Below are 18,959 nucleotides of genomic sequence, written 5' to 3' on the forward strand. Positions count from 1 at the left end.
GAGGTCAATCGTATTCGCGTGGTTGATAACCAACGGAGCAGTGGTGTAATGGTTACGGGGGTCTGAATTAGTCTTGGTTCAAAGCCTAGATCATGAACGTCGAGTCTCCACCAATCGACGCTATCATACCTATCAGAAGATCAGGCCTAGTCTACATCAAGTGGTCAATGTCAAGGGTTGGCAACACACACAAGTTTATTAAAAGGTTTAGTTGATTTTATTACATCACATAAATTATGAAGAAGCAACTCACAACTTGAATTAAATGCAAAATGCTCAAACAAGATAGCTTGGGATATACTTGTGCAACTACATGGGTGGTTTCCTAGTATGCACATTCACCATGCATGGGTTTTGTTAGAAAAAAATTTTAAGTTTAGATTTTTGTTTATTGGAAAACCTGGGTTGTTACAGCGGGGTGGGGAGTCCCTAATGTTAATTCCATAGTCATGCCAGGGTGGCATTGTTGCATTCCTTTTCTTCTTCTCCGCTGGCGCATCATGAACTGGCCCCTTACCGCACCATAGGGCGCACCAACAAGGGCTCAGGGGAGCCCCTTGCCCATCCGATGAACTGCTCGGCATCCTCCTGCTCATCACCGCTGCAATCTTGACCTTTGTCTGAGACCTCTTGTACCTATCCTTGCTACTTGGCCATGTCCCATCTAGGATGTTAGAGATGAACGACTTCCAATCCTGTGTGGCAAATCATCGAACAGGTATCAGGCAACAAAAAGGCACCAAAAGTACAACATGGTTCTACTCCAAGTTACTTACCTTTGGAGGTGGAATCATCAAACCAAAGGCCCTCTAAGGGTGCCTTTGTTGTGTAGTCTTCTTAATGGTAAAGAACTTTGTCACTCGTCGGTCCATTTCATCATTGTCCAACATCTCAGGTGCTTCTCGTATGAAATCTTCCTACCAATACTCATAGGCACGATGGGACATATCCTTGCATGGCTGGATTTGGTGGCCGATGAAGTTTTGTGTGCATTCCACCCTATTGATGTTAACACAGGCAAGAAGATCAAGAAGCTCCTCCACTTGCACCATTTCATCACCGCTCGGTTTTGCCGACTAGTTTGGATTTGGTTTTGGTTTAGAATCAATATCTCTAGAAAGCCCAAGCTCTATGTTCTCGGTGTAGAACCACTTCACCTTCCATCCCTTGTTCGACGTGCTAAGCGGGATTGGTTTATATTCTGCCGCCTTCCCATCCCACAGCACAAGATACGTCGCACCGATGATTTTGGCTCTAGAAAATGATTTCAGGTGGAAGAGGTAGCAAAAAGATTGAAATGAGGCTCAATGCCAAGATACGCTTTGCATAGATTGATAAAGATCGAGAGATGGAGTTTGCTATTTGGGTTGAGATGGATGAGAGATATACCATAGTACGCAAGGAGTTTGTGGAAAAAAGGGTGTGCTAACAAACCAAATCCACAGTGATAGAAATCTTTGAAGACTACAAGCCCGCTGTCATTGGGGGTTGGATAGCGCTCACCTATGGTGGGCTACCATGCAATTGTCGCTTGGTCAGGTAGGACTCCATCAAACACCAATTCATCTAGATCCTCCTTGGTGCTGGTGGACGCCACCCACTCCTTGCTGCGGGTGATCATCTTCCATGACTTCTTGGATGGCGCCATTGTTTTGGATCTAGATCTAGGGACTTGCCATGCTCGCTCTGATCTCACGATGCATTAGGGCACCCAAGGTCAGATATGGGTAGTGGTGGAGGATGCAGCACTAGCGATAGCAGCGCGATTCTAGGTTGCTCGAGGAAGAAGGAGGAGGCGGTGTGTGTAACTGCTCCTACGAAATGGTGTGCACCATGGGTGGAGTGGGTTTATAATGTTTCGCCCCCATCTCTTCATCTCTAGGGTTTTTGGGAAAACCGTGCTGTGCCACGAGCACCATTCCTACATTTGCCGGGCCACGTACGGGCATCTACCCACAGTTAATGCCCGACGCTCTGAATTGTCCATAGACACTTTTTAATGGGCCATCTATTGGGCCATCATGCTTTCACTCGCCTAGATGACACAACGGGCGGCTTAGTTTTACACAAAGATGAATTACTAGTAATGATAATATCATCAACGTAGATCAAAATGTAAATGTAGGAAATCCTACCCTGATTTTAGAAAAAATGTCATATGGGAACTCTTGGCTAGAAACAATCCTTATGGTTTTTATATCCGGTTAGAATAACAAGAAAGAATCAAAGTCCAGGTTGGTTGAGAGTATGAATTGGGATGAGTTCTGTGACTTTGTGTGTCTTAGGTTTGTAAAAGATGTAGTATCAGGCACTAATCCGTCATCCATAAAGGACCTAATGGAAGACCGTGCTCTGAAGTGCACCGCCATGAGAATTAATGTGTTAACTGCACCCAGGAAATTTTTTGCTTATTACTCCATGCAAGAATCTTCTCTGATTTAGGGTCATAACTTCAAGTCTTATTCTTTGACCTTGCTACAAGATTCATTGTTCATCTTACAGTAGGTTAGGGGACTAAGTGTGTACACTTCACCTCACGGTTAATGTACTGCTTTTTCAATCACTAGATTCTTTGGCAATGCCGAGGACTGGTTGCTTTCTCAGCTATGCTAGGGACTGTATATTTTTCTTTGACCCTGCTACAAGATTTATTCTTCATCTTCTAGTAGGCTCGGGGACTACATTGTGTACAATGCACCTTGCGGTGCATGTACTATTTCTTTGTCATGGCTATTCAACTTTGTCAAGTTTGATGCTGAAGGCTTTTGCTTTGTTCTGATGACCACATCGTCAGTGCCATCGCAGTTGGCACTTAAGTGTGTACACTTCACCGACCAAGATTTCAAATTTTTCTATTGAGCTCCTTACATCCTATTGGTGAGCCCTACTCACCCAAGTCCGAGATCCGCTAGCTGGTAACACTAGTCAGTAGCCACACTTGCTGGTCGGCAGGCCAGTTAAACTAGTCGGCGTGCTTTTTCACTGCCCAAGCCACCATTTAACCTGGTTGGCTTCCTTCTTCACTGCTTGGATTGTCAGATAACCTAATCAGCTTCATGGAAAACTGCTCGGACTTGTTCAAGATGGCATCGCCAAGCGGATATAAGGCGCTCGGGGACTAGCTGTGGGGGTCTGACCCTAGGTACCCATGGTGGACTACATGGACCATACCCCAAGCGATGGTCTAGCCCATAAGATGGTGACTTGTGGCTCACGACATAGCTCAGCACACGCCGCAAGACACCTCGGTGACATCCTGAAGATAGCATAGAATCTGTTAGGATATGTCGAATGTAATATTCCATGTAAATCTTTTTTATTACCTGATTAGTTGTAGACCTGATCGGCAAGTAACCCTACCCCTAGGATATATAAGGCGGGTGGGGGACCCTCTCAAAACACATGCAATCATATACGATAGGCAATACAAACCAATAGGGCACAGGATTAGGGTATTACGTCACACTGACGGCCTAAACCTATCTAAATCTTGTGTCTTGTCACCATCTCGCTTACCCCTATGACAAATCAACCATCTTTGGATACCCCTCGGTGGACTGTTGAGCATTTTTTGTCGACACTCCCATAGGTGTGAGTATGGGTTTTCATTGCCATCTTCGAAGAAGGATTGTTCCCGAATCAATTTTATTAAACCCGGGCATAGCTCATAGAAAGGTGTTAAGATAGGCCTTGAAGATTTTGGTGGCTTTAGGCTTGCGCTCGTAGGTTTAGCATATTGATAGATGGGTGTGGAATCCATAGTGAAAAGGAAAAAAATAAAAAAAAAGATAAAAGATATAAGGTTAAGCTAGGTTCATAGTTAATTCAGCAACCGTTTCCCCGGCAACGGCGCCAAAAAGCTTGTTGGTATAAATTAACACATAGATAAATCTGCAAACGCATGGATACCATTGTAGCTTTCACCCAGAAGTATTATAAGTATCATATCCATAGGGAAACGTGTGAGACTAACTATGGTCTAACTTAACTAAGGGTAGCAACAAGGTTAGGATAAATAGGAGCGTAGAGAGGATAACTAAGGTCCTTTTGTTTTGACTTTGGTAAGCTATGTCTTGTACTATTCAACTAGGGACATTACTAAGGAAAGACACCAGTAGAGGATGCTTTCCTTCATAACTAGGTCCTACTTGGCCTACAAATGGGAGGTGGACTACAAAGGATTCAACGAGGCTATAAGAGTCACCCTCATGAGCTACCATCGATCTAGAATGCAGGGTGCATCCATGATTAACCCAAGTCTAAGCACCATGCTTACACTTATGATTAATACATTACTCCCCCTAGGAAGAGAATAAAGCACTCAAAAGAGTCACGAACCTGATGAACAATATAAACAAAATGCTTACTTGAATCAGAAGTTGATTACCAAAGAAATCTCAGAAGCAAGCTCAAGTAGAACTTGGATCCGCCAAGGTAGAAGCCATAGAGAGAGAGCACCGATAGGTCAACACTTCCTCCAAACTCCTTCCTCACACTCTATCTCACTATTTCTATTTATAAGTCTAGACACTATAGAGGACTAATCTTCTCTTGATAGCTGGCTCTGATCCTGATGGGGAGGATATGAATTAGGGTTTTAGGGTGGCTCTCTAGATGGGGGTACACGGCTGTATATATAGGGGGTAGCATCAATTCTAGACCCTCGAATCAAACCAACTTGAATAAATGGTGTAGATGTGATCTTTAAGGCGGTGGAGAACCGACGTAGTAATGGGAGATTGAGTGATGGGCCTAGGGGGGCCGGCCGGTCTATAGGTGGGACCAATAAGGTCCACCTAGTAGCCTCTCACCCTCCTCCATGGTGTGGTGTCTTCTATATCCTTCTAGTGTTGTTTATGCCACGAATAAGTGTGATTAATTCTGACATATAGGTCCACCTTGATGGTTTTCTGAATAAACTCTGCTGAAAACACAGATTCACCAAAACTCATGGAATTTATTAGTTTAAACCCCTAAACCTATGTTTGGTGATGGAATTAAGTATATATGTAGGTTATGTTGAAGGTTTTATAATTAGTGTTAGTGACCATCAACAGGCAGCTTTAATGATTCTCCTCTACAATGGTTATAATAGCATAGTTGTATTCATATCTATTGTCATTGTTATGCTACTATTACTATTGTATATATCATGCAATTTTTTTTTCAATACAAAGAATTAATGTGAATAACGGAGAAGGTGTGAATAACTTCATACCAGAGCAGGAGAGGTTCTCCCCAAAGCTTGCCTTTTGCGGAGGTTGGAATCTTCTTCTCGGGCAGCTCTTCGTGAATCTTTCCTTATTTATTACTACTACTACGATAATTTATTACTAAGCCTATTTATTATGAGATTTATTTTATTGAAATATTTTTTTATTATTATGAATGCTAGTACTTCATAAGTACCTTTATTGAAAATGTAAACATGCAATGCAACTAATAACCTAACATGTAATGCAAAGTTGAAAAGGGAAATATGCAAATGCAACCTATACTAAATGCAATGGAAATGCAATAAAAGCATACCTTCTAGTACTAGCTCATGGTTGTTCTTCCTTGTGTGGGGGTTCTTCTTCCTTGTACGGAAACTCTCCCTCCTTACTCTCCTTAGAGATGTTCACATGATCAGGCAACGATGATGTAGACAATGTTTCTTTCTTCTTGCGCCATGTCCCTCTTGGCTTTAGCTTATTCTTGCTAGGCTCTTCCTTCTCCTCAATTGGCTTGGGCTTTCTAGTTCTTCTCTTCTTTGATTGCTTCTTCCATTCCTATTTCTCATAAAAGACAGGTTTTCTAGAGGCAAAAGCAAAAGTTTCTTTGTTTCCATCTAAGTGGAATTGAATTCATCCAGTTGCCACATATATACAAGCGTTAGTAGTACTAAGGAAAGGACCACCAAGGATGAGGGTGCATCCTTGCTAATTCCCATATTTAATACTAAAAAATCAGTGGGAACGTAAGCATCTCTAATCCTGACCAAAAGGTCTAGAGCTATTCCTTCTACATAGCAGACTAACTAATTAGCTAGTTGCAAATAGATAGAAGTTTGAGCTAATTCAGTTTAGAACAAGTTTTCATAAGTTTCCTTAGACATTATGTTTACACTAGATCCAAGATCACAAATTGCAATTTCAAAAGTATGAGGACCAATAGAGCAAGTAATAACAGGACTCCCAGGATCACCTTTCTTAATAGGAACCCCCAACCATCTAAACCAAAATCATACCTTGATGTGACGAGGTTCGCAGTCTTCATGAATTCTTCACGCTTGCCAAGAATTCTTCCTTTCTCAAAAGATGGGATAGCAGCTGCTAATTGTGCTAATTGGGTTTCTAGCATCTTATTAAAGCTAAGTTGATTCTTTATAGTGGAAGAAAAATCATCCAATTTAACATTTATGTTTTCCAACATCTTGTAATTAGCATGGAGTTTCTTATTTATACTATCAATCATTCTACTTTGACTACAGACAAGATCCTTATGGAAAGGATAATCATTACCTTGATTACTCGAACGTTGTGAATAATTATTGTAATTATTACCTCCTTGGTTGTTAGAGCGCTGATTCCATCCTTGATTTTGAGGACAAAAACCACTGGTTATTGACAAAGTTGAGGTCTTCATGGGTATCGAGGCAGAAATTGCCTAAATGTTCGGTCTCTCCACAAACTTCATAAGTCATGTGGGTGTCCATGGCTTGTACTATTTCTTGGACACTCATTTTCTCACAATTTTCTAGTCTCTTTGCGAGCAGATCTACTTTGGCTACAAGCATGTCTGCTTCTTTAAGAGAATGCATACCTTGTTTATGGGGCTATAGTCATTCATCGCTCCATCCTTGGTTGGAAACCATCTTCTCGATCATTGCCTTGGCATCTATGACATTAAGCGAAAAGAATGCTCCTCCAGCGACAGCATCTAAATGGCTCCTATCCAATGGAACAAAGACATCATAGAAGTTCTGGATCAAAAGTCAGTCTTCCATACCATGGTGTGGGCATGTAGTGACATACTCTTGCATTCGTTCCTAGGCTTTAGGAATCAACTCATCAACTTGCTGTTAAAAGCTAGAGATTTTGTTGTGAAGAGCATTGGTCTTACCCATCAGGAAGAACTTAACTATGAAAGCATTGGAACACTTGTCCCATGTATTTACAGCATTGCAGTTCAAGTAGAACCATTGTTTCGCTTTTCCCAACAAAGAGAAGGGGAAAAGATGAAGACGTATGGCCTCTTAGGTCACTCCCTTAATGGTAAAAGTACTACAGATCTCCGAGAAATGTTGGAGATACACATTAACATCTTTGTGGGCTTTACCACAGAAAGAACTAGCTTGCACCATCGTGATCAATGCGGGCTTAAGCTCAAAGTGAGTGTCTGCATTAATGATGTCAGGACCAGTGGCTACATTAGCAACCAAAGGGGTAGAAAACTCACAGATGGTCCTATTGGCCATGATCGTGCTAGGAAGAAAAGAAGGTAACTAAAAAGAAAATGAAAAAGGAAAAGAAAGCTGCTAAGACAGATACCTAGCTAGCAGAACCTAACAACAGATTGGTAACACGCACCAGTTGCCTTCCCTAGCAACGGTGCCAAAAATGCTTGTTGACACTTCTTAACGTCAATACTAGGTTTATATCCTTAGCAACGGCGCTAGAAATATTTGTCGATGGTTCATATGTGTGTATATAGGAAAGGGGACTCCACAAGTGCACAGAACTATCGTGTAGCACTTTGCTTGGTGAGTGCCAAGTGTCTAATTTATATTTTCCCAAAGGAAGGCGGGAGGACATGTTTGGGCACTGTGGTTAGGTAGACTAAGTAAGTATGTCTAGCAACACGGGGGTGATGAGGGTAGTATGGACGATGGACGGGAAAAGATAAAAGAGTTGATCACATAGACATAGGTAACTAGAAGTGTAGTGTAGCTGAGTGTAAGTAGTAGAGTATGTAATCTTAAAGCAACAAAAGTAACTTAATGATAATGAGAACATCCTTAGTACGAGGGGCATACTAGCGTTGGATTTAACCGAACATGAAGCACAATGAGCCCTACGTTTTAATAACTAGACCCAACATGGTGGAATATAGAGGAAGGATAGGGCTATCACCACCTGCCAACTACCACAATCTATCCGGCGATCTAGCTGTACCTACAGGCAAGATATAGCCTAAGCACCATGCTTAATCTATAAACTCGTTGTTTCGATCTGAGCTCTGGTTAAATAAGATCAAAACACCCTAACCAGACAGTAGAACAAGTACTAATGATCAACGGACTAATCACTAAGATAATAATGATGCAAATGCCAAAGGAAAAGCACCTAGGCTCACTAATGATATAAAAGAGCAAGACAAGACTTGAACTAAGCAAGGCTATATTACTGAATAAAGTACTTGACAAAGTAAAGTACTAAATAAAGTAGATGCTAAAAGAAAGATTACAAGAGGAGCTATACCAGACCAGAAGACTCTTCTAGACTCTGAGATGAGCTCCGCTCTACTCTTATCACTACTAGCTAGCTACTACTTTGAAGCTACTACTCTTAGAGAGCTTCTGAGAGCTTGGAACACTTGGAATGCTTGAGAGCTGCTGAGTGGTGATCTCCACCAAGCACCATAGCCCCTTTTATAGTGTGTAGAGGGCATGGGGGTACTTGTAGGTGAAGATGAGGCAGTGGAGAGGTAGTGGGGCGTTGGCCTACATTGGCCACAGTCGGCCGACCATCCATTGCATCGCCTCACCATCCAACGGCGATGGATGGCCTCTAGATGGCTGGTGCATGGTAGGTAAGTTGTTTTCCCAGCTGGTGAGGCAGTTTGGAGGTCAGTTTTGGTCCTCCAAGTGTATGACGATGGACCTGGTGATCCATGGGAGCTCAACATCCATCCTTGGATCAAACCAACATGGATCAAGCGTGGTGATGACTCCTAGAGGTGCCACCTTGCATATCACACGGATCAGTGACATGGCAAGCCAGGTGGGCCATTGGGCGATGCCACATGGCATTGGCCGACGTGGCCTGTGGTCCCATGGCCCCCTGCCACGTCCCATTGCCTCCAATTCTTCATATTTATCCATTTTTATGATTTTTCCTGCATACAAATATTTTTCCAAGTACAAGTGGAACTAGGTGAATTATAAACATAATATGGCACATGTGATATTGTTTTACCTTGATTTGGGTGGAATGTTGATGGTCAAATTTGGTGTTTAGTGACCATCAACACGTGGCAAGATCAATGTTGAGTGAGTACAATGTGAGCCAATCCTTTTGGGCCGAAGCAATCAACATGGCTTGCTACTGTAGCAACTGCCTCTATTGTCACCCCTTGAAAGAGAAGACACCTTATGAGCTCTTGAATGGTAGAAAGCCCAACATTGCATATTTTCGGGTCTTTGGTTGCAAATGTTATATCTTGAGAAAGGGCACTAGATTGAGCAAGTTTGACAAGAAGTGTGATGAAGGATTCTTACTTGGATACTCAACCACTAGCAAAGCATATAGAGTTTGGAATTTGGCAAGTGGTATTTGTTGGCATTTCTTAGCGCAATCACCAAGTGAGGAGGCTTTAAGTCCATCATCGGCAACAGCGCCAGAAATGCCTGTTGGTATTTCTTAACACCATTACTAAGATTGAGTTAATCTTAGCAACACCACCAAGGAACACCAACTACGATAGTCCTTAAAGATTATAGACAATATCCGCAAGTGTACAAAACTATCATTGTAGCATTTCACCCGAAAGTATTCAGGGTATCGTTATTTATATTTTCCCAAAGGATGGCAAGGTATTAAGAGTCTAGCATGGGCATGAACAAGATTACATACTTGCATAGTGGACCATAGCTCGTAACAGGGGTAAGAATAGTATTTCATGGATAGTGGACACACATCTGGGCCAACCTCAAGGATAAAAGGAAAACAAAGAAAAAAAATATTCCTAAGCAGAGCAGGCATTGTTCTAATATAGTCATGCAAAGAACAGTTGATGATCATACAACGTATATGGTTAGAGCAAGAACTAAGTGTAAGATAGGTCGGGAGGCCACCGAGTACTGGTCTGCCAGCAACCTCATGTGACAATTTAGACTCCTACACCCTACTCGGATGTTGGGCATTACAAAAGGACAGATAGGGCTATCACCACCTACCGCCTACCCCTCAACCATGGAGTAGGAAATGTATTCACCTGTTCCTATGTACCCAGGTACCTCGCTCGATTACACAGAAACTACCTACATCCCCCCCCCCCCCCCGGGACTCCAACCCTATAGATCGACAAGCATAGAACATGGGCACACCCGAAGGCATGATGAACTACCACCTCAAGTTAGCTCTAATTCTACTCATTTAAGTTATATAAATGATTAAGAATAAAGTTCTACATGTCAAGATCATAACACACAAACTATATACTAGTTCATATATCATGATTATAACATGAAAACTATACTCTAGTTCATATGCATTACTATATAAATAATATGAGAGCTTTAATATGGAAGAACTCTTCATAGTATTATTCATACCAAAGTTGATCTTTCTTCCAAGGAGACAAGCTCTCCAAGTAGCTCTTGCCTTGCTCTCAAATACTACTAAAGCTAAGAACTAAAAGAGTACAAGTACAGAGGTGAGGTATAGCTCCAAATGATGTGTGTTTTGTAAATGAGCTCCACCCTTGCTTATATAGTGGAGTGAGGATGGTTTGGCGTGGGAAAAATAGGAAACACCCATGAACTACCTATGCATGGTGGCATGCAACCGCTAGAGCAAAGTGGGGCCGAGGTGAGCTGGGGGTGGTGCGGACACACACTGGCCTGCTCTACTGACCACCACCTTGCTCCTGTGGGCTATTGGATGGGCCTGGGTTGCATCCTCGATGGTGTTCTACCCAGGTAAGATGTGTAGGTGGGCTTCTCTATTCATTTCTCTTATGCATTTCTACATTATGCTTCTTGAATGGCACCTTTTGCTTGGTTTTCCACCTATATTTGGATGTGTGTCCTACAAAACATGTTTTCTCTAATACAAGTGGAACTATGTCAATAGTACATGCATATGTGTCAAAAGTATGTTTATTTCTCCTATTTTGGACTATAATTGCTGGTTAGAAATGGTCATTTGTGACCGCCAATAGTACTCTTGAGGAAGTTTATGATGTTGAATTTGATGAAACCAAGGGTTCCCAAGATGAGAATGAGAATCTTGATGATGTTTGAGGCATTCAACTTTCAAATGCCATGAAGAACATGGATGTTGGTGAATTGAGGCCTAGGCAAGTGATTGATGAAGAAGATGATCAAGTGCAAGTGCTCTCTAGCTCAAATGTGCAAGTTGGCACTAATCAAGCAAGTACTAGTGGCTCTCATGACAATGAACAAGATCAAATGGCTAGTACATCATCTCAATCCAATGAGCAACCAAGTGCAAGTAATCAACTTCCATTACTCCAACCAACCAACATTGCAAGAGATCATCCATTGGACACTATAATTGGAAATTTTTCTAGAGGTGTACAAACTAGATTAGGATTGGCTTCATTTTGTGAGCATTTCTCATTTGTGTCATCCATTGAACTAAAGAAGATAGAAGAAGCATTGCTGGATGTTGATTGGGTGAATGCTATGCATGAAGAATTGAACAACTTCACTAGAAATCAAGTATGGGAATTAGTTGAGAGACCAAAGGGACACAATGTGATTGGAACAAAATGGGTCTTTTGGAACAAGCAAGATCAAGATGGGATAGTTGTAAGGAACAAGGCAAGATTGGTAGCACAAGGTTACACTCAAGTAGAGGGTCTTGACTTTGGAGAAACATATGCCCTGGCTAGATTGGAAGCAATTAGAATCTTGCTAGCCTATGTTTGTGCCACAACATCAAGCTCTATCAAATGGATGTCAAGAGTGCATTTCTCAATAGCTACATCAATGAAGAAGTTTATGTTGAGCAACCTCCTAGTTTGGAAGATGACAAGAAGCCCAACCATGTGTACAAGTTGAAGAAGGCATTGTATGGCTTGAAGCAAGCACCTAGAGCATGGTATGAGAGGTTGAGGGATTTCCTACTCTCTAAAGGGTTCATAATGGGCAAGGTTGACACCACTCTCTTCACCAAGAAGATTGATAAGGACTTGTTTGTGTTGCAAATCTATGTTGATGATATCATATTTGGATCAACCAATCAAGACTTGTGAAGAGTTTGGGAAGATGATGGCTAATGAGTTTGAGATGTCCATGATTGGAGAGTTGAATTACTTCCTTGGTCATCAAATCAAGCAATTGAAGAATGGTATATTTGTGAGTCAAGGCAAGTACATCAAAGACATGCTCAAGAAGTTTGGCATGAATGAGAGCAAAGCCATTAGTACACCAATGGGAACAAATGGCAATTCAGAGAGTGATGCAAGTGGCAACATGGTGGATCAAAAGTTGTATCACTCTATGATTGGAAGCCTACTCTATGTGACCGCATCAAGGACGGATGTCATGTTTAGTGTGTGTTTATGTGCAAGATTTCAAGCCTCACCAAAAGAAAGTCATTTGAAGGCTACAAAGAGAATATTGAGGTACTTGAAGCATACATAAAATGTTGGTTTGTGGTATCCTAAAGGAGCAAAGTTTGAGTTAGTTGGATACTCGGACTCCGATTATGCGGGATGCAAGGTTGAAAGGAAAAGAACTTCGGGCATATGTCAACTATTGGGAAGATCACTTGTTTCATGGTCATCAAAGAAGCAAAATAGTGTTGTATTATCAACCGTCAAAGCCAAATACATATCCATCGGTAGTTGTTGTGCACAAATTCTTTCGATAAAGGCTACCTTGAATGACTTTGGAATCAAGTTCAAGAAAGTGCCATTGCTATGTGACAATGAGAGTGCTATCAAGCTAACCAATAATCCAGTTCAACATGCAAGAATAAAGCACATTGTTGTCCGCCACCATTTCATATGAGATCATCAACAAAAAGGGGACATTTCAATTGAGAGTATGGGCACCGAAGATCAACTTGCCAACATATTCACCAAGCCACTTGATGAGAACAGGTTTTACAAGCTAAGGAATGAGTTGAACATATTGGATTTCTCAAATATGTGTTGATGCACCCCCCCCCCCCACTTATATGACATGCCTCTCCTTTGAGCAACCAAGGTAAAAGTTGATTGGCATGCATACATTCTATAAAAGAACCGTCCAATTTATAAGAGCACAAGTACAATAGCAATCACCAAAGTGATCAAACTATCATACTTGAGCCCATATAAACCCGGTAATCCGATGAAATCATGAAGGATCTCAAACCAACCAACATACAATCCAAGATCATACATGATTCAACATAACAAGTCACATGTTACATCACAGTTCACAAATGGTTCACAAGTATCTCACATACATTGGAGTTCACATAGTTATTACAAACCAAGTTCAAATAGTGGAAGCAAAGTAGTTTGACATCAACATCACACTTAGTTCAAATACATGCCAGTACCATGGTCATTTCTAGTAAAATCATAACAGAGAGGATAACTTAGGAGTACCATGACCCATGGTTTAATCCTCATCCATGATAGGATGAAGGCAATTCTTACAGTGCCCATGATACATCATATCATCTGCAACAAGAGGGAATAAACCCTGAGTACGAGAATGTACTCAGCTAGACTTACCCATCGTAAACCATAAATAATAGGACACCAAGGAGTATGCAACGCTTTATCGGTGGAGTTAGCTTGACAACATTTTGCATAAAAGCTTAAGTAACATAACTTGGAGATTTAATATCTTTAGCATCAAATTGAATACCTATTCAATTAAGCATCTCTTGATTTGCACCTGTACTAGAGTAATCAAGTGATTAAGCTAACAAGCATTAGTAACCATATCCAGGGTATTAATTTGAGCCTCATCATAACTATTAAGTTCCATCAATTAATGCTACGTTGCCACTGCTCAGTCAAGTTCCCATAATCCGAGAGAGACAACGACTCAAATTGATTCTAACCAGCAAGGGAGTGATTCCTAACACAAACCCATACTTCCCCCATTGCGGTCGCATCGAGTCACCTTTGGTACAACTCTGATATAGTCACAGGTCCAATCAGTGCTGCACCCTTAGGGATACTACTAGTCCACCAGGAAGATCTAGCTCGGCCTGCCCTTGGACTCATGCCACTGGCTCCTTGCACACCCTTACTTCCTCTAGTGTGTGCACTTTCACTTACCAAGTCCTGGCCTGAGTTGAGCTACTCGACTTCGCAGTCGGAATGGCTTATCCGACCAACTAAGTGCTTGGCATGCATTCAATATGACATGAGGACATACAGTGAATCGGTCCTTAACCAACATAGATGGGGATAAATAGGCACCAAGACCTCCATACCATGTTGCTTCTCTATCACAATCCCGCCTAGTCTCCTTTTATTCATCAACACATGGTTATTTCCATGATAGCAATTATAGCCAATCGTGACCAGATATCTACCTATATCTTGCAGGTGATAGGAAATCACTCGACTTCTACTGAACTAAGCATGGCTAAGCATATATTCGATCCTGGACCTACAAAGGATTCAAGATATATTTGTCTAGACAAGGAAAGTATATGCAGCAAGTGGTTCCAATCAACCCCTAGTACTTAATGCATCAACTTAAAAGGACTCAAGTTGATATTTAGAAAACATAGGAATCGATTGCATGAGATCGATATCAGCTGGTTCAGATGCGACACTGGAATCAGGTCTCTTTGAATGACATCAGCAGATAACGATGATGAGCTACAGTTGGTGTCGGGAAACTACATATCGGACTCTACAAAAAGGGAAAGATTAGGGTCCAAGTTATCTTAAGATAGGAATGTATTCTTTTATACCAAAGATTGTAATGAGTCATACTCGAGTAGGATTCATGTTTAGGCTCTGGGTATAAATATTGGACCCTAGCAATTGTAAAGGACACAATCAATCAAATACAAGTTACTTACTTTTCTGGCTCCGGCCACCCTTAGGAGTAGGAGTAGAGTAGATCTCGGCGAGTTCTTCAGCGAGCAGGGCTACATCGGTCTGGCCGACCTCTGACTTGTCTATAAGTACCATCATGGTTTATACTTCTATTTGTATGGCTGCATCGATCCGGTCAACCTCCACTACGACTCTGGTATAAGCTAGTTATCGACTCTTGTCTAGTTCAAGTATGGCTGCATCGATCCGGTCGACCTCCACTACTCAAACTAGATTAAGGTCAAGTTATCAGCTCTATCTAAGGGTGGCATCCTTCGAGTAGATTCATTAAGTTACCGATCTTGTAGATGTTTTTTCATTGTTATTAGTTTACAGCAACATCAATCCGCCCCATCGAGATCAAATTAGATCGGCCTTATATCCTTTCAGTCTGTCATTCGCTTTACTACAACACGATGTTTTTCTTACTCTGAGCGGTGGATTATGCTTCATTAGCTATTTTTACTTCGATCTTGATCATGCATAGTATATGGTTAAGGCATGAATAATCTTGAAGAGGTTTGTTGGCTAGTTGAATCTGGTTTATAGTTCACCATTATGGCTATAATGATCTGGTCGATCCCCACTGATGGCACTGTAGATTGGAGGATGCTAGTTAGTAGATTTGTTCCTAGTTAGGCATGACCTTAGTTGTTTGCTATGCCTGCATTGGCTAAATAGCTGATCGCCTGTGCGTTAACGCCTACGGTGTGTGTCCATGATTCTGTTAATCATGAATAGATCTATGTGCTTAAAGGGTTTGATTCGTTGTCTTTCTCACTGCTGCATCGATCAGTTGAACCCCACTGTTAGAGACAACAGGTTGAGTCTAAGGAGTCCATAGGCTTGTTCATGTGAAATAGTCGATTGTTCACATGTTGTAGTCCTTCACACCTAAATCGGCTGTTTTAGCCGATTCATCTGAGCCTTCACGTATAGCATATCTTTCGGAAAGCCTATTGAAGTACGGATTCTTTGATTTTAGTTTGTTACTATCATCATAGCTGCCATTGATCCGGTCGAACCTCACTGTTGGTGGTATCAGATTAGATTCAGAGCATTAGTAGATCCGTTTGTATTAGATAGTCGATTTGTTCGTATGTTATATCTTTTCCTAATTAGATTCATCGGCTTAATGATTCATACTGATAATATCCACCTAGCTGATGATCTCATTTACATATACATACATTGTACCTATCAACATAAAATCAATCACTACCCATGAGCTTTATAGTCCGTAATAGCTGATTTCTATGTAGATCGGCTATTTAATCGTTCTTCCCGTATAGCTCCTCCCAAAGCGGCACACTTAGAACTATCTGGGCACAGACCGGCATGTTCCACCTTAAATTACTGATAAACTTTCTCTCCTTGTCAATTGTAGGGTCAAATTGACTGGCATGTCTCAGGAGGAGTATGCAGGATCGATCATCCCTGTGTTGAAGCCAGGTGGATCTCCAACTCCATCGAGCAGACCCTTCCGGCTTGCTCATGTGCCCAGCATGATTGACACATTTTTGTGCCGACACACATTTTGGCATGCCCGGTGGTACACCATAATCATCATGGCAGCTTACAACAACAACGACATCCTTATGGTACCTTATGAAGACCTACCTGATGGAGATAAAGATGTCATCAGCAAAGCTATAGAAGAATTTCAGAACAAGTGTTTTTTGTCCTACACCAAGACAGGTGACAATACAATTGTTCAAAAATATCCACTACCAAGAGTTCTATTGCATGGGCAAATAAAGCTAAAGATAGGCATTTCTTCAAGGAAGCTATAAACAAATCTGTTCATGATGCCATATCGAACCATAATAAAGTTTTCTTGAACACATTCCACAACACCATGAAGGAGGTGTTTCATGGGTTTCTAGTTGATTAGGTTGGGCTGGCTTATTACAATATTCCACATCCATCGACTCAAGGGACTAATCAAACTGGTACCAGCCATCAAGAAGTAGCACCAGCCAGTAATGATGATGTATAGGTAGTTTAGAGTTCATCTGAGCAAGTTCAAGGTGCTACTATGAATCAGATACAATATAATCCTAGATCATTAGTGCAGCATGTGCAACAACCAATGGGGCAAGGTCAGAACCAGATGATTAATTTTGGCATATCAGGCCACATACCGTCGTTGGCTCAAAAAATAGCACCATCAATTCAAAGGATCTATAGAGATATAGATCCTAACGTCTATAACCAGAGACTTCAAGCAGCAAACCAGCAAAGGACCTAGCAGATAGAGATTCCACAGGGATATCATTATGGCATAGATTACAACACCCTTCACATGATTCCGAATCCAGGGTATCAAGGTACATGGGATTTCAATCCACAGATGGGTCAACAGGTGCAGAGGAATCCTAATTCAAATGCTAATGAGTTGTTGCTGAGAGTGACCAAGATGATGAAGAATCAATTCGGTTTGAAGCTAAAAGGGTAGACCTTCTTGTATAAATGCCCATATCCAGAATGGTATGATTTAGTCACTCTTCTTGCAAATTATAGGCTCCCAGAGTTTGCTAAGTTCACTGGCCAAGACAGCATAAGCACAATAGAACATGTCAGTCGGTATCTTACACAGTTGGGCAAAGCATCCATTGAAGAAGCCCATCGAGTTCGTTTCTTCTCCTTGTCCCTGTTAGGGCCAACCTTTACCTGGTTCTCATCATTACTAGTTAACTCCATTACCAATTGTGCTAACCTAGAGAATAAGTTTTATACATATTTTTACACTAGGATAGGAGAAAAGAAGATTTTTGATTTGACAACTATAAGGCAGAGAACTAATAAATTGGGCACCAAGTTTCTTTAGAGGTTCCAAGAGACTAGAAATTTGTGCTTCTCATTGAACTTGACTGATGATCAGCTAGCTACTTTGGTCGTTCAAGGAATGTTGCCAACATGGAGAGAGAAGCTGCTGGGATAAGATTTTGATAACTTGGGTCAATTGGCTCAATGAGTGGCAGCTCTCAATAGCCAATTCTAGAGTATGCACAGAGATACCCGATTCTAGAAAAGTACCACAATGGCCGAAGCCTATAATCCATATTTAGTCGATAATAGCTATGAAGATGAAGAAGAAGAAGAGGTTGCCGTGGCTGAATGGAATAGGGGTAAAAAGGCAGTAATGGTGCCGAATCCTTGGGGAAGAGGAGTCGAAGAGAGCTATGACTTTGATGTCATGAAATCGGACAAGCTCTTCGATTTCTTGCTTGAGAAGGGACAGATCAAGTTGCTCAATAATCATGTTATGTTGCCCCCTGATTAGTTGAAGAATAATGTAACACCTCGGGTGTTAGCCTTGCATAACTTGACTTGCATAACATGAGCATGATCATCACGCATTCATAAACAAGCATTTACAATTGAGACATTGATTTGAAACATATGCAACGTTGCTTGTTATTGCATGTTTCTTTGTACATATGCAAATGATCATGAATGTAAACATGTACTTAGTAGATTTGAGTCACCAAAATGTTTTGGCAATGCTTAGGTTCACAAATGGAACATGGATCATGAATGTCATTTTTCATGGTCAAGTCTTTAAGGCATATTTCATGTGATTACTTCCAATAGCTCTATGAGTGACTACTACATAAAGTGATTGAATGACCTTGCAAATTGCTTAAACATGCTTAGGATATCATTATGAACAACTTTGGTATTTAGGGCTAGGGCAAGTTTGGTCATTAAGCCATGCTTTGATGTGTTTCCTCTTTTAAATGTGACATGTTTGACCAAATTGGAACTAGGTATTAGAGACCTTGCATGGAGGTGATCACTAAAGCAAAGTTGTAGTATTTGGTATAAGGAACAACTTTTATTTTTGGGCCATTGACTGATTTAGCTTCTAACATGCTTGAATAGGTCCCACAAAAATCAAGAAAATCAGCATTTCATGACTTAACAAAAATTTCTAAGTGGTTGAT

The 18,959-nt window shown here is 41.2% G+C and overlaps 1 non-coding gene across 1 annotated transcript; it reads left to right on the top strand.

Annotated features, from left to right (window-relative positions):
- Positions 1-6,986: 6,986 nt before the first annotated feature.
- LOC136494997 (small nucleolar RNA R71) lies at positions 6,987-7,093 on the top strand. Its single transcript, XR_010768789.1, has one exon. It is a non-coding gene; the product is annotated as a small nucleolar RNA R71 (small nucleolar RNA).
- The last annotated feature ends 11,866 nt before the right edge of the window (positions 7,094-18,959 follow it).

This window comes from Miscanthus floridulus, chromosome 11 (assembly GCF_019320115.1).
Source record: "Miscanthus floridulus cultivar M001 chromosome 11, ASM1932011v1, whole genome shotgun sequence".
Classification (NCBI taxonomy): Eukaryota; Viridiplantae; Streptophyta; class Magnoliopsida; order Poales; family Poaceae; genus Miscanthus; species Miscanthus floridulus.